The sequence below is a fragment of the Rhinoraja longicauda genome, chromosome 4, assembly GCF_053455715.1.
Source record: "Rhinoraja longicauda isolate Sanriku21f chromosome 4, sRhiLon1.1, whole genome shotgun sequence".
Lineage (NCBI taxonomy): Eukaryota > Metazoa > Chordata > Chondrichthyes > Rajiformes > Arhynchobatidae > Rhinoraja > Rhinoraja longicauda.
Window position 1 is genome coordinate 40,198,579 of NC_135956.1, and position 17,058 is coordinate 40,215,636.

Here is a 17,058-nt window from a genome sequence, read left to right on the forward strand (position 1 = left end):
AATAGACAAATGTATCATCCATGGTTATTCCCATAGAATGTCAATAGATAATACGTGTTCATTTGATCATAACATGTTATATTTCAACTTATTTTTCATATTCCCTTATAACTTAAGAGCCTATGTACCTCTTCGTCAATGCCAGTTCTCAGTGCAATTCCATCATTCTAAATTCTCCCTCTTATTTCCCTAATACCTATGCTTTCACATTTTCGCATTAACACTCATACCCAGCCACTGATCCGATCATCCACCTCCACTCGGGCACTTTACTGTAGCCTATAAACCTAACAAACAACAGATTTTTAGAATGAGGGAAGAAACTGAGCAGAAGGAAACCCACGTAATCATAACGAGCATGCATACGTACTCCCCACTGCTAGCACCAGAGGTCAGAATGGAAGCTGGATTGCTGGAGTGTGGGACAGGGTGGGTGAATGACAATTGTTAAGAGATACAACCCACCAGAGCAGCTGAGGCATATTGATTCAAACAATTGAATAAATGTACTAGTAATTTAAGGCCACACTGGCGTAGCGGTAGAGCCACAGCACCAGAGACCCGGGTTCAATCCTGACTACGGGTGCTTGTCTGTACGGAGTTTGTACATTTTCCCCGTGACCTGTGTGAGTTTTTTTCCGAGATATTCAGTTTCCTCCCACACTCCAAAAACGTACAAGTTTGTAGGTTTATTGGCTTGGTTTTAAACATAAAATTATCCCTAGTGTGCGCAGGATAGTGTTAATGAGCGGGGATCGCTGGTCGGATCGCTGGTCAGTAGGCCGAAGGTCCTGTTTCCACGCTGTATCTCTAACCTAAACTAAACTAATGATGGAAAAGATGTTACCAGCTCCTCATAAAACACATTTACTTCACTAGTGTCCTTCAGTGAAGGAAATCTGCCATCCCTACTCAGTCTGGCCTTTATGTGACCCACAACAAGTGCTCTTAAAAGTCATTTTTAGTGAGCAACAAATTCTGACCTGTACTAAGATGCCCCCATATTCTGACCTGATAAAAAGAAGTCCACATAAAATGTTGAGATGTATTTTCAGGCATTTGATTTCAACTTTTAAAAAAACTTATGTGTGTTCCTTGAAGGTTAAGTATATAAGTATACCCATTTTAATATGCCAATTGTTTGTAAGGTCACTTCAAAGTGCAATAATAATCTGGGATGAGAGGTACGAGTTAGTTGGAGATATCTAGGGCTGCCAGATTTCTTGCCCACAGAATGACAATAGGACTGTTGGGTTTTGATGAGTGTAACATTTTCATGGTCACTTTTATCGATAAATATTTTATATCTGGCATATCCCATTTTATATCCCATCAGAAAATTGAATTTAAACAACGCAAATGACAATATATGATGAATTTATTTCACATTGATAAAAGTGACCATAGAAAAAGAAATAGGATAAGTGATGCAATATGTATATTCAAATGCAACTGAGATAAGTGTTGAATAACATTTGTCAATTAACTTGGCTCGTAAACCTTTGCATTTAGCTACTGAGTAGCAAATGAAAGATATTGGTTATATAATGCATTTGAAATCCAGGATTGAAAGCTTTTGAAGTGCATAATACCCTTCATTATAATGTGGGCATTGAGCAGCAGATTTGCATGTCACAAGGTCTTATAAAATGCAAGTTCTTGGTGAAGCAGATTTAGGTGTAAAATGAAAGTGGATACCAAGGGAAACTTGCTTGTTCTTCACTAAATGCCAACCTGGAGAATGACAGAGGCCTGGAGAATGACAGAGGTCTTGTCCAGAAAAGCATCACCTCTGGCCTCAATAGATAGTTAGGTCTCTGGAGTAACGATGTCACCCACAACATTCTGATTGGTTTAGTACTACTCAGCCTGGTTGGTTATGTCCAAGAAAAAAATATCTCAAAGTTCCACTCAAATCAGATTGCATTTGAAAGGCTGCACTGCAATAAGCCACATCATAAATAGAGGCAGAGGAGATCAGTTTAACCTGTCATCATGTTTAGTCATGGATTTTGTGGGCTGAAGGGCTTGATCCTGTGCTCTTCTGTTTTATGTTATAAATGATTAATCATATTTGCATTTCTGGGCCGAGGAAGATAGGGTGCCCTGATCTCAAAGAAACCCCTGCATTGCTTGGAGATCATGCCATGGATTCTCAAATGACATTGGAATTAGATAAGGTGTAACGAACTGTATTACAAGATGGATCTGATCATTATAACAAAAACTACAGGACTAGAATTGGAAAGACAAAATGACCTCACTCCACTTTCAAATCTTTCCTGTCATTCTCCATCTTTACGCTTTGTTTCAATCCGCAATACTAGAATTCAGTTGTCCCTTGATAGGAAGTGGAAAAACACAGCCAGACAGCACAGTGGCGCAGCGGTCGAATTGCTGCCTCACGTTGGATCCTGATCTCAGATGCTCTCTGTATGGGCTTTGTAGGTTCTCCCTGTGATCGCGTGGGTTTCCTCTGGGTGCTCTGGTTTTCTCCCACATTCCAAAGATGTGCAGGTTTTGTAGGTTAATTATCTTCTGGAAATTGTACACTATCCCTAGTGTGTAGGATAGTGCTAGTGTATGGAGTGATCACTGGTCGGCGAGGACTCGATGGCCGAAAGGCATGTTTTCATGCTGTATCTCTAAAAATGTGTTGGGGGAATCTGAGGCAGTCATTTGTCCTTGGTGGCTTGTGTTAAACGTGTGATAGAGCAGTAGCTGCATAATGAACTGCACTTGGGAAATCAGTTTTCGTGAAGCGAATGCCATTGGTGGGTGGGAGTGACATACTGATAAATGCAGCAATGCCAGACCAGGAGGTAAGATGAAAGCATCTGGCAGAGTTCCAGTTTGATCTTTGCCAGGGAGGGGCAAAGCTGAAGTATCAGTGTTTCTTAAAGGGGAAACAAAATCTGTAAATCAGACGGATAAGAGTTTTAGCTATGTATTTTTTACACAAGCTGATCACTAACTATGTGAAACAAGTAGACAAAAAAATGCAAATGTAACTTTGTGGGATCGGATTCATGCCCGCGATCAGGCAGATGGTGGAGTATTACGAGTTATTTTCTTTATGCCCTTTTCATTTAATCTTTAAAGATTTTACATTGTTTATTTTTGTCATTTGACATTAAAATCTCATTGCATCTGCTTGGCAAATATGGGATTAATCTTAATTCTAAATAAGAAGCTTTGCACAATGGGCTACACATTAATCCAGCTTCAAATATAGGTTCCTCCACTGCTGTTCTCTGTTGTCATATCATACTAGGTGACTCTTATTTTTTCTGTTAACACAGTAAGTTAAAACACTGCATTCCTGTTTGCATACTCTCAATAATCCTATAGTCATGAAACTCATCAGGAATATGTTGACAGGATAAAATCAGTCTTTTTTATGCACAATTTGAATTATTGGTTACCTCATGATTGTGCAGTTCGGACATGATTTGTCTTCACCTTAAGCTACCTGTTTATTCCTCTGTTCTAATCTGCTGAAGTGATAAACGTGGTGGGGACAAATAGTTTGAGGATGCTCGAGAGCAGTGAGTTGAGACTGCTAGTGGTGAAACCAGGGTCCTTGCTGAAATGAAAGATCATTATAATGAATCATTAATGCCAGATCTCTCTCTGTAGATGATGCCTAAACTGTTATGATTCCAACATTTCCTGCATCAGTCCAAATGACAAGTTTACATTTATCACAATGTGATTCAAATATGTGCAGATCCCATGAAAGCTGTTCTTGTACCTGCATACAAACTAAGCATGCACAAACTCCCGTGCCACTATTATGATTGCCGAACCATCACCTCTCCCATTTTAACCAATGCAAACGAACAGCAAGATAGCCAGATTTCATTCTAATTCTCTTTCCTTGTCTAAATTTAACAATCCATCAGAAGTAGCAAAGTAAAGGTGAGGAACTAAAAAAGGGTAAAAATTATACCATTGTAAATCAAGAATATCTGAAATCCAAAACTTCCATTGCCGGATTAGCTGAAATGAACAATGGCATTGACAACAAGGTGCATTTATAGTGCATTGTTAGCAGAGAAAAATGTCCGTCTCAGGGATTATAAATTGGATTAAGTTTACATTAAGTAATCTTATTAATTATATCGCATTTTTCTTCAATTCCAGATTTCTTGAAAATAGGTGCAGGAGGAGGCCATTTGGCCATGATCATTGTGATCATGGCTGATCATCCACAATTAGAAAACCCATGCCTGCCTTCTCCCATTAGCAAATTTGCAGATGATACTAAGTTGGGGGGTAGTGTGAATTGTGAGGAAGATGCAATAAGGCTGCAGGGTGACTTGGACAGATTGTGTGAGTGGGCGGATACATGGCAGATGCAGTTTAATGTAGATAAGTGTGAGGTTATTCACTTTGGAAGCAAGAATAGAAAGGCAGATTATTATCTGAATGGTGTAAAGTTAGGAGGAGGGGGAGTTCAACGAGATCTGGGTGTCCTAGTGCATCAGTCAATGAAAGGAAGCATGCAGGTACAGCAGGCAGTGAAGAAAGCCAATGGAATGTTGGCCTTCGTAACAAGAGGAGTTGAGTATAGGAGCAAAGAGGTCCTTCTACAGTTGTACCGGGCCCTGGTGAGACCGCACGCACCTGGAGTACTGTGTGCAGTTTTGGTCTCCAAATTTGAGGAAGGATATTCTTGCTATGGAGGGCGTGCAGCGTAGGTTCACTAGGTTAATTCCCGGAATGGCGGGACTGTCGTATGTTGAAAGGCTGGAGCGATTGGGCTTGTATACACTGGAATTTAGAAGGATGAGGGGGGATCTTATTGAAACATATAAGATAATTAGGGGATTGGACACATTAGAGGCAGATAACATGTTCCCAATGTTGGGGGAGTCCAGAACAAGGGGCCACAGTTTAAGAATAAGGGGTAGGCCATTTAGAACGGAGATGAGGAAGAACTTTTTCAGTCAGAGGGTGGTGAAGGTGTGGAATTCTCTGCCTCAGAAGGCAGTGGAGGCCAGTTCGTTGGATGCTTTCAAGAGAGAGCTGGATAGAGCTCTTAAGGATGGCGGAGTTAGGGGGTATGGGGAGAAGGCAGGAACGGGGTACTGATTGAGAGTGATCAGCCATGATCGCATTGAATGGCGGTGCTGGCTCGAAGGACTGAATGGCCTACTCCTGCACCTATTGTCTATTGTCTATTGTCTATTGTCTCCCCATCTCCCTTTATTCTGCTAGCCCCTAAAGCTTTATCTAACTCTCTTTTAAATTCATCCAGTGAATTGGCCTCCACTGCCTTCTATGGCAGAAAATCTCACAGAGAAATTCACAACTCACTGGGTGAAAAAGTTATTTCTCATCTCAGATTTAAATGGTCTCCTCTTTATTCTTAGACTGTGGCCCCTGGTTCTGGACTCCCCGACATTGGGAACATTTTTCCTGCATCTAGCTTGTCCAGTCCTTTTACAATTTTATACGTTTCTGTAAGATCCCCTCTCATCCTTCTAAATTCCAGTGAATACAAGCCTAGTCTTTCCAATCTTTCCTCACATGACAGTCCCGCCATCCCGGGGATTAACCTCGTGAACCGACGCTGCACTGCTTCAATAGCAAGGATGTCTTTCCTCAAATTAGGAGTCCAAAACTGCACAGAATACTCCAGATGTGGTCTCACCAGGGCCTTGTACAACTGCAGAAGGACCTCTTTACTCGTATACTTAAATCCTCTTGTTATGAAGGCCAACATATCATTAGTTTTCTTCACTGACTACTTCACCTGCATGTTTACTTTCTGGTGACTGGTGTACAAGGACACCCAGGTCTCGTTGCACTTCCCTTTTTCATAATCTGACACTAATGAGATAATAATCTGCCTCCTTGTTCTTGCCGCCAAAGTGGATAACCTCACATTTATCTACATTATACTGCATCTGCCATGCATCTGCCCACTCACTCATCCTGTCCAAGTCACCCTGCAACCTTCTAGCATCCTCTTCGCAGTTCACATTGCCACCCAGCTTTGTGTCATATGCAAATTTGCTAGTGTTACTTTTAATCACATCATCTAAATCATTAATATACAGTATATTGTAAATAGTTGCGGCCCCAGCACCGAGCATTGCAGCACTCCACTCGCCACTGCCTGCCATTCTGACAAGGACCCGTTTATTCCTTCTCTTTGCTTCCTGACTGCCAACCAATTCTCTATCCATTCTATTTCTCGCCTAATGCAAATTTATTTCAGTTCCTCTGTCTCCCTAGATCCTCTGTTCTCTACTACATCTGGGAGATTGTTTGTGTTTTCCTTAGTGAAGACAGAACCAGAGTACCTGTTCAACTCTTCTGCGATTTCCTTGTTCCCCATAATAATTTCACCTGTTTCTGCCTTCAAGGGACACACATTTGTCTTTACTAGTCTTTTTCACTTAACATACCTAAAGAGGCTTTGTTATATTCTTGGCCAGCTTACCCTCGTACTTCATCTTTTTGCCCAGTACTGCCCTTTTTGTCATATTCTGTCACTATTTTCCAATTTGTCTCCCCCCCCCCCCCCCCCCCTCCACTGTTTAGTTTAAACCACTATTTGAATTACTTGAATTTAAATCTCCAATACCACCCCTCACCCAGTCCTCCTGCATTGATGGGATTTGATTTCATGATTCCATCTTCACCATTAGCTGTTACAACAGTCAATGAATCAGCTACCATAGATCAAAATAAAGGAATTCATAAAATAGAAAAGAAAAGCATTCAATTTGCAGCAGATCTGCAGTGATGGGATTTTTTTAACTGTTAACGGAATATTATATTATTTCATTTCAAAGAAAGCAATTTTAATTTTCTCTTCTACTTAATTTTGCTTTTAGCACTATAGATTCAAGACAAAGTTAAAATTTGACATATTCTTTACTGGTTGAAAGCAGAGTCATCTTTGCTGCGGATGGGTTTTTCAGACTAAATGGGAATAATGAACGTAATTGCAAAGTTAGGCTTATTATCCATTATATAAATAGATATTACAAAAGGCATTTTTAATCTAGTTCAATACACCAAGTTCACATTAAAAGAGACATTCTACACTCAAACTCTACACCAGTCATTAATTATACAAAACATTAAATCAATAATTTTAAGCCTCACTTTGAATAAAGGAAGGAGGGGTGCTGTTCAGAATTGGGACTTTAATGTTTAAAAAGTGAAATTAAATTTTTTAAATCTTTATATTCTTTTTTTCATATTCAGAATTTTTGTTAAAATCTAGCTACCAATTATAACTTAGGGTGAGGTGAGGATAAAGTCTAATAAGGGTGGTGGGACCCATTGAGTTCCTCCGTAGTATTTGTAAACCTTCATAGTAGAATCTCTCTCCATGACCTTTATACGTAATAGGTCATTCACCACAAATATATTTAGATGAATCTCACTCTTCCGCCGACCTCTTGATATTGGCTATCTCCCCTCAGTCCCTTCACAGGGTCTCGACTCGAAATGCCAACCATCCCTCTGCCTCCACAGATGCTGCCTGACCCACTGAATTCCTCCAGCAGTGTAATTTTGGCTCTATATCACATTGACGCTCTGTCATTATCAACAGAACCTCCAAAGTCTCATTCATTGTGAGCAGGGCGTACTTTTCCCATTTTCTCACCGAGGGCACTGAATAGCATAGCATCTGCTCCCAATGTCTTCTCTTTGAACTGTCCCAAGCTATTTCTCATTCAATTCTTAACTGACTGATCCAGCTTTCTGCTTTTCTTGTAACTTTTCACACCTGCTTAGTTTAGTTTAGCTTCTTGTCACGTGTACTGTGGTACAGTGAAAAGCTTCTGTTGCATGCTGACCAGTCAGCAGAAAGACTATACATGATTACAATTGAGCCATCCATAGTGTACAGATACATGATAAAGGGAATAGCGTATAGTGCAAGATAAAGTCCAGTAAAGTCCAATTAAAAATAATCTGAGGGCCTCCGATGAGGTAGATAGTAGTTCAGGATCGTTCTCTAGTTGTTGAGAGGACAGTTCAGTTGACTGATAACAACTTGGAAGTTGAGCGTATAAGACTTGATATTACAATCCCTACTATAATTGGCACCTTCTTAATATCTTGAGTGGGGGTAGGGGTAAAGACTTCATTGGGGTCATCAGGTGGGCCCCCTCCTTCCTTGGTGTTTCGTTGATAGGCCCAAGACACCTCCAGAGGGCTCAACAGCGACACCTGGCGTCCCAGGTGCGCTCCCCTCCGTTTTTACCCCTCTTGCTGGTCATTTTGCAGCCCAGTTGGAGTCCTTCCTCTTCAGCCACAGCCAGTTACTGCTTCGCTCGGCAGCCTCTGACAGCGACCTGATGGCTTGCCAGAAGGCCTGTCCTCGAACTCCCATTCCCTTCAGGAGTCTGGTTGTTGACATGGCTGCAAACCCTCTACAACCAACCTCTACAGGGAGTACCTGGGTACGCTGTTCTGCCTCAGCTGCTAAGTCTGAATACTTCAGACATTTGCGTTCATGCGCTTCATCAACTGTAGCCTCCGAAGGTACAGTTAACTCCACGATGTACAGGGACTTCTGTGAGGTTGACCACAAGATACTTGTCCCGCACATCTCCTTTAAACTTGAAACTTTCCCGCTCTGACCTTAAAGCTCTGCCCTCCAATTTCTTTTTGGAAGAGGAGGAAACTTAAAACTAAACTGGATTTTAAAAAGACATTAGAAATACATGTCTAAAAATGGAAATGTTGATCAAGACATTACATTTTAAAGTAATGTCTCTTTTTCCTCACTTCATAAATCTGAGGTTGCAAGAAAGACTAAATAACGCCATGGAAATTAATCGAGGAGTTTGTAAATTGATAGTCCAAATGAAATATGGATGATTAAGGATTGCAAAAATGTAGGGATGGTAAAGGTGTTTATTTAAAACAAAAGGTATTTGTGTTCCTTTTTCACAGCAACACCACCAGCATAATCAAGGATGAGTCTCACCCCGGTCACTCCCTCTTCTTCCCTCTCCCATCAGGCAAGAGGTATAGAAGTGTGAAAATGCACACCTTTAGGTTCAGGAATAGTTTCTCCATCATGTTCTCTCTGCCATACCCCAGCAACATTAAGGCACATCCTCACTGGCTGTAAAACCAGTCTTTCACAAGGCCTCTACACCTGGAGGCACAATCAGGTCCTGCGACAACTGGCGATTACCTTGGAAGGTAGGAGAACTACCACCAATGCCCTCCCTCCCCCAATGCCTGGTTTCTCGAAAACCCACCCCTTTTGTAAAAGCGGGACTACTTCCAGAGAAGCCATTTGCAAGAAAGGAACCGACCTTCCTGGACACTGCCCGGGACTGGAAAATGCAGGCTGATCTAGACCAGAAGCTCATCTTTCCACCAGAGATCATCACAACTAATCTCAGGCCGAACCTGATCTTGTGGTCAACCTCACAGAAGTCCCTGTACATCGTGGAGTTAACTGTACCTTAGGAGGCTACAGTTGGTGAAGCGCATGAACGCAAATGTCTGAAATATATTCAGACTTAGCAGCTGAGGCAGAACAGCGTACCCAGGTACTCCCTGTAGAGGTTGGTTGTAGAGGGTTTGTAGCCATGTCAACAACCAGACTCCTGAAGGGAATGGGAGTTCAAGGACAGGCCTTCTGGCAAGCCATCAGATCGCTGTCAGAGGCTGCCGAGTGAAGCAGTAACTGGCTGTGGCTGAAGAGGAAGGACTCCAACCGTGGATCCCTATAAAGCACCACTGGTCACAGACCTCCAGCCAGAATAAAGCCCTTTCACTACAAACATTGTCCATGGATCTTCTGTGGGTAAGTCAGATCTGAATCTGAACTATCAAGCCATCATGGATCCCATTCGTCTTAATCTTCTGGGTCAGCCTACCATGAGAGACTTTGTCAAATGCCTTACAAAAATCCACGTAGACAACTTACACTACTTTACCCTCATCAATCAGCTTTGTCACCCTCTTAAGAAGCTGAATCAACTAAGTAAGACATGTCTTGCTGTGGGCAGAGCCATGCTGACTGTCCCTAACATTCTCTTCCAAATGTGAGTAAATTGAACCATAAGAATCCTCATCAATAGCTTCCCTGTTACTGATGGGAGGCTCCCCGGCCAAAAGTTTCATGGATTGCCTCTATTTCCCTCCTAAAACAAAGGAACAACATTGACATCTCTCCAGTCCACCAGGACCTCGTCTGGCCGGAGAGGGTTAAAATATTTCACTATCTCTCAAGCTATCTATTATAACTCAACACTATGTCTATGTAGCTCTGTATTTACTGGTTTAGAAATAACTTTTTCCTCCTTCAACAATTTTCCGGTCACAAGACACGAGTCATGTAGTGTGAAAATCATTTTCAACCAAGCTTGAGATAAATGAGTCAGGCCCACCAGGACATCACTTTCACTTGTCCCAATGTGTTCAGAATGTGAACTGTTCTCACAAGTTCCAGGAGTGTCGATAGAACATTATGTCAGTTAAGAAAATCTGCTGTAAGTAAATTGTTTAATCTAAATGGAACATTCCCTGGAAATCCAGAACCCACCCTATTTGAAATAAAGGAAATACTGTGTGAAAACTGGACAGTGAAACTTTGGAAAGTTAAATTATGAGAAATATATTTGCCTGAAACGTATCCCAAACTGGGAGTGTGCTGTGGCAATAAATTATTTTTATATTAAATAGGTGCATCTGCCTAGTTTCCAGTTAATCAGGATTTCCATTGAAAATGACAATTCACATTTGAGTCCTATTTAGTTATTTTTAAAGTGGGATCTTTGCAAAGTACAGCTGCAGCAAGAATGTCAATAAGAGCCTTATTGCCTCGAAACATTAGTTGGGGGAGGTGACCAGGAGGTATTGGCCATATCCAGCATGATCTGACCCAACATCTTAGCTCCAGCTGACCTGTACTGGGGACATGGAGAGAGGCTTCAGCTTTAATGAAAGAGCCCTGGACATTCTCAGCAGTGAGATAACTGCCAGGAGGGAGTTTGTTTTGTCAGTGGGGGCCAGGAGACTACTTCGAACTGATGCCAGAGGAATCTGGCCAACGTGGACTACAGCTGGGTGTTAGAATCCTCAATCAACTTACATGTTTCCTGGCATCATAATGTCTGGGGAGCTGCAGACAATGAAAAGAGTTTTAACTAGCCAATTCAGTAATTTAATCCAGATGGACCTGCAAAGCTGCATGAGAGAGTTCTAGATATTATGTGTCCCCTGTTTGATGACTGATGTGTGTTGAACATAGCCATTGTTGGAGGGTTTTAAACTTGAAACGTTCACTCAGTTTCTCCTTCCACAAATGTTGTCTGACCTGATGCATGTTGCCTGCACTTTCAGTGTTATCAAGGAGTCTCGACCTGGCCACTATCTGTCTCATCTGCATAGCTGAGACATGGGGCTTATGGTAATGAACAGGAACATCCTTCTGGTAGCTACCCACATCCTTCTAACCGCCGCCTTGTGGCCCTTAGGCTTCTGGTTCTCCACTAACTAGATTATGCAGCATTCATAAGTAAAGAGTGTTCTATTGTAATATGTCCCAAACAGAGCAATTAAATTATTACTTGCAGACGCACAACAGATTATGTAAACATTGTAGTTTGTAAACAATGTAATAAACAAAAAAAGTTCAGTACATGAACACATAAATACACGTCAAAACAAACAAACAAACAATAATAGTGCAAAACGACAAACCCAATGCTCCCATGTCTATGTAGTTCATAGTTTAGTTTAGTTTAGAGATACAGTGCGGAAACAGGCCCTTTCGGCCCACCTGGTCCGTGCCGACCAGCGATCCTCGCATATTAACACTATCTTATACCCACTAGCGACAATCTTTTTTTAACATTTACCAAGTTAATTAGCCTACATACCTGTACATCTTTGGAGTGTGGGAGGAAACCGAAGATCTCGGACAAAACTCACGCAAGTCACAGGGAAAACGTACAAACTCTGTACAGAGAGCACCCTTAGTCGGGATCGAACCCGGGTCTCCGGCGCAGCATTCGCTGTAAGGCAGCAACTCTAACGCTACGCCACCATGCCGCCCAAGTTTATTTGGGGGTTATAGTGTTTAATAGACTGATGGCTGTAGTGAAGAAGCGGTTCCTCATCCTGGATGATAGTTTCAGGCCCTTTATATCTTCTTCCCAATGGCAGGAGTGAAATGAGTGTGTGGTCAGGGTGGTGTGGGTCTCTGATAATGCTCGCTGCCTTTTTCAGGCAGTGGCTCCCGACAATCCCTTCAATGGTGGGGAGGTCAGTACCTGTGATGGACGGGGCAACACACCACAATGAAGTCTATGCACTCGTTTAGTGTATACTGATGCAAGTAACTGACTGATCTTGGGGAGACCAAAAACATTTAACACAGCAATTCTGATACTTGTGTTGCTGTCCTTATAGAGGTTCAGGTTAGAGAATAAACTGGTCCAAGGAACCAAGAACAGAAGGTAGTGAAAAGGGGACATGCAAAACTGTAGATGCTGAAATCTTCAGCAAAACGCAAAGTGCTGGAGTAACTCAATAGGTTCTGTGGAGGGAATGGATTGGTGATATTATGGGCCAGGTCTTTTATTCAGATTCAGAGATCAGCCCTTGTCCTCATAAATCCATCCCTCTGGGCAATGATGACTGCTGAAAGATGCATGTATGCTTCTTGCAAACATAGTATTGACCAAAGGCAAATCTATTTGTTACAAGCAACCACCTTTAAAATCATATTGATCAACTTCTGCTTTGATCTGTTTTTTACACACCTTACATTCTCTATGTACCCTTCCATATCTCTAGTTTCCCTCTCCCCTGACTCAGTCTCAAGAAGGGTTTCAACCCGAAATAACACTCATTCCTTCTCTCCAGAGATGCTGCCTGACCTGCTGAGTTACTCCAGCATTTTGTGATATCAGCATTTTGTGTCTATCTTTGGTGTAAACCAGCATCTGCAGTTCCTTCCGACACCTTTAAAATCATTCTTGCTGATGAAAACATGAAGCTTATTATTGGAAGGACACAATTGCAAGATTTGATCGATTGCACTTACAGAAAGCCAGCATTGCTGCTCAGTGCCAGTGCCCGAGATGCCTCCTACTTCTCACTCAAATTAAAGCAGGCAAAACAAACAAAGTGTCTGGGAGCCCTCTCTGAAGTTACTAACAACAAAATTGGAGTGTAGAATAGAACTGTTGTGGCTGCTTGGAATGACACTGGGAAGAAGAAGTTAGGGGTTAACGTGATCTTTACATTAAAGAGCTGTCCAGATACAGGAGTGAGGTTAAACATCCACCAAGATCATTTCATACATTCAGTGATCACACTCAGAAAATCCAAGTCTATGAATAGTTTGTTCATCAGGGAGATTTGGGTGGAATGTTTTTTCACACAGAGAGTGGTGAATCTGTGGAATTCTCTGCCACAGAAGGTAGTTGAGGCCAGTTCATTGGCTATATTTAAGAGGGAGTTAGATGGGACCCTTGTGGCTAAAGGGATCAAGGGGTATGGAGAGAAGGCAGGTACGGGATACTGAGTTGGATGATCAGCCATGATCATATTGAATGGCGGTGCAGGCTCGAAGGGCCGAATGGCCTACTCCTGCACCTATTTTCTATGTTTCTATGTAGCATCTCTAACCAAAATGCACGAGGAACCTATTCATTGATGGGCATGTCTTTGCCGTTTGGCTGGAGATCCTTGACCCATCCTGAATGATTCCATTCATGGCCATTATCTTACCTCCTTAAAAAGGAATGCTGCCAATGCTGCAATTGCTAGAGTACCCATTGAGTATTTAAGTAGCTAAACAATGGAAACAACATTCCCTGTAGTTGAAGCACATTCTCAGAGTCTTGGAATGCATCGTAGCACGTTGGGCTTTTGAGTTCACAACTGATTGAGTTATGAAGTTACAGACTGACCCATTAACAAACAGAGAATTAAACACAAAATAGCAGAATATGCTCCTAGTTCACTGTTCCCCAACAGTCATAGGTTACCTTCAAATGAACCAATTTATGACAGGCAAGAGGTACAGAAGTTTGAAAACGCATACCTCCAGATTCAGGAACAGTTTCTTCCCAGCTGTTATTAGGCAACAGAAGGCAAATGCAGCCCCGGCCTTCCATTTACTTCATTGGAGATCTTTGAACAATCTTCTTGATTAGTACAGGTGTCAGTTATGTGGAGAAGGCAGGAGAATGGGGTTAGGAGAGAGAGTTAGAGCCATGATTGAATGGCGGAGTGGACTTCATAGGCTGAATGACCTAATTCTACTCCTATCACATGACCTTTAATCGGACATCATTTGACTTCAATGCTATATCTTGCCCTGAATGTTGTTTCCTTTATTCTTTTATCTGTGCATTGTGGATGGCTTGATTGGATTCATGTATAGTTTTTCTCTGACTGGATAACTTGCAAACAAAATCTTTTCACGACACAGTCTACCCTCGTTATTATGGACCTCTTTTACATGGATTTTGTTCATAGCAGGCGAAGCGTCGCCATAGTAATCAGACACATCAGTCGCTTTAAGAACATAGGCTGCTAGTTACACTGCGGGAAGCCAGAGGAATTGAGAAGCAATTGCTTCAATTGACATCCGTGCAATGCTAATCTATTAAACAATGTAACTAACAGCCTTTAGTAGAGCTTTTTATCTTCCAGTAACAAAAATAATTTTTTAGCTGTTAAAAAGAACATTATGTTTTATAGCAACCTGTTGTTTCACACCATTCCCTCTCCTCGCTTCCCCGCCCGCTCACTATGGTCCATGGTCCTTGGTGCACGTGGCAATAATAAATTAAACTAAACTATTACAAGAACAGTAACAACCCTGGGGTGAGCATCTGAAACTGGGCAAAGGTCAGGTAGGTTAAACTGAAAAGCACATAGAAGTGGTCTGCCCCATTTCCTGATGAGTTGATTTCACCCAGAGGTGGTCACCAAACCAATCTACTCCAGGATGAAGATAGACTCAAAAGGCTGGAGTAACTCAGAGGCTCAGGCAGCATCTCTAGAGAAAAAGGATGGGTGATATTTTGGGTAAGGACTCTTTTTCAGTCCCAATCCAGAGATACTGACGCTGAGTTACTCCAGCAATTTTTGTCTGTCTTTGGTATAAACCAGCATCTGCAGCTCCTTGTTTCTACTCTAAGATAAATCCAATATTAATTGTTTTGAACTTAGAAGTTAATCATTTTGAAGTACCTAACTCCTGCATGAAATCATAATGAACTTTCTTCATGTTAAATGAATTCCACAGGAACTTGTGTAAGAAAGAAGTGCAGATGCTGGCATATACTGGAGAGAAGCACAAAGTGCTGGAGCAAGTCAATGGGTCAGGCAGTATCTCCGAAGAAAAAGGATGGGTGGCGTTTTGGGTCTGAAGAAGCGTTCTGCCCCGAAACGTCACCCATCTTTGTTCTCTAGAGATGCTGCTTGACCCGTTGAGTGACTCCAGCACTTTGCGTCCATCCACAGGAAGTTGCTGTGTTTTGTTCCAGACCAACTCCCTATGTGCAGCTCTTCGTAACACCAAACATTTCAGCGGCCTCTTCTGATGTCATGGCAGCTATTAAGATCATCACACATCTTAACTGTTTGTAGTGTTAACAATTTGCACGAACTATTCAGCGTTAGTGTTCTAGTGCAACAATAAGAGCCAGTGGAAAATGAGGCATTTTGTTCAAACTCAAGGGGGCTGCTCGCTGGTTTAGGAAGCGGAGGTGATGTTGATGTTGGGGTGGAGGAGGGAGGGGGTGGGGGGTGTGTTGAGGGGTTGGGTGTGGATGGGAGGATCCCAATCTGATTCTTGGATACAGAGGAAGGATGCTTGAAAGCCTTGCATGTTCGGGTCACTTCAGTGCAGCATAGAGAAACAACATACAGCTCTCACAATCTTTCAGAATAAATTGCACTGAATGTGAAGCATCTCCTGAATGCAAAATGGGCAACATTTTGCCCAGAAGTCATTGGTTTTCCATTAGACACACTGAGAGTAGCTCCCTGATGAGGTTCAGAAGATGGCGGCACGGTAGCGCAGCGGTAGAGTTGCTGCTTTACAGCGAATGCAGCGCCGGAGACACAGGTTCGATCCTGACTACGGGTGCTGCACTGTAAGGAGTTTGTACGTTCTCCCCGTGACCTGCGTGGGTTTTCTCCGAGATCTTCGGTTTCCTCCCACACTCCAAAGACGTACAGGTATGTAGGTTAATTGGCTGGGTAAATGTAAAAATTGTCCCTAGTGGGTGTAGGATAGTGTTAATGTACGGGGATCACTGGGCGGCACGGACTTGGAGGGCCGAAAAGGCCTGTTTCCGGCTGTAGATATATGATATGATATGATATGATATGATATAAAGCTCTTTTACATGTCTGAATTCGCTCATTACACCATTCCATTTGACACCTCTGAATAACAGAATAATTAATGAGTTCATTATAATTAATGTCTTACAATATTTTTTTGTCAGCTGTGATTGCTCAACACCTAATTTAGGATATCATTAGCGACCAGGGCTGAGAGTTACTCCCTGTGCCCTGTAGTCTTCCTTGAGGAACAGAAACGGGCCTGTGATTTAATAATCTTCTAATAGCTGCCAATGCATTTAATGCAATTTATGGAAATTGTTTATTTCTTATCACTGGGTAGCGTACTGTTCTAACACACAATTTCACTTTTCAACTAATTCAAAAGGAAATCCATGCAAGATGCTCTCATTTAATTAGTCCATGCTGCTGGCTACACAAAGCTATAAATGATCCACCCAGAGAACTGTAATGGATCAAGTCACTTCCCAGTAGGGTCTTGACCCAAAATGTCACCCATTCCCTCTCTCCAGAGATGCTGCCTGTCCCGCTGAGTTATGCCAGCTTTTTGTGTCTTTCTTCGGTTTAAACCAGCATCTGTAGTTCCTTCTTACACAAGTCACTTCCCAGTTATTGGCCACATTATAATTCTTACAGAGAAGTGCTGGATACAACAAGCATGCTTTTAAAACAAAGCACACATAATTTAAGTCTTCTGTATGTTCCGCAGGTGACCTGGTGGTAAAT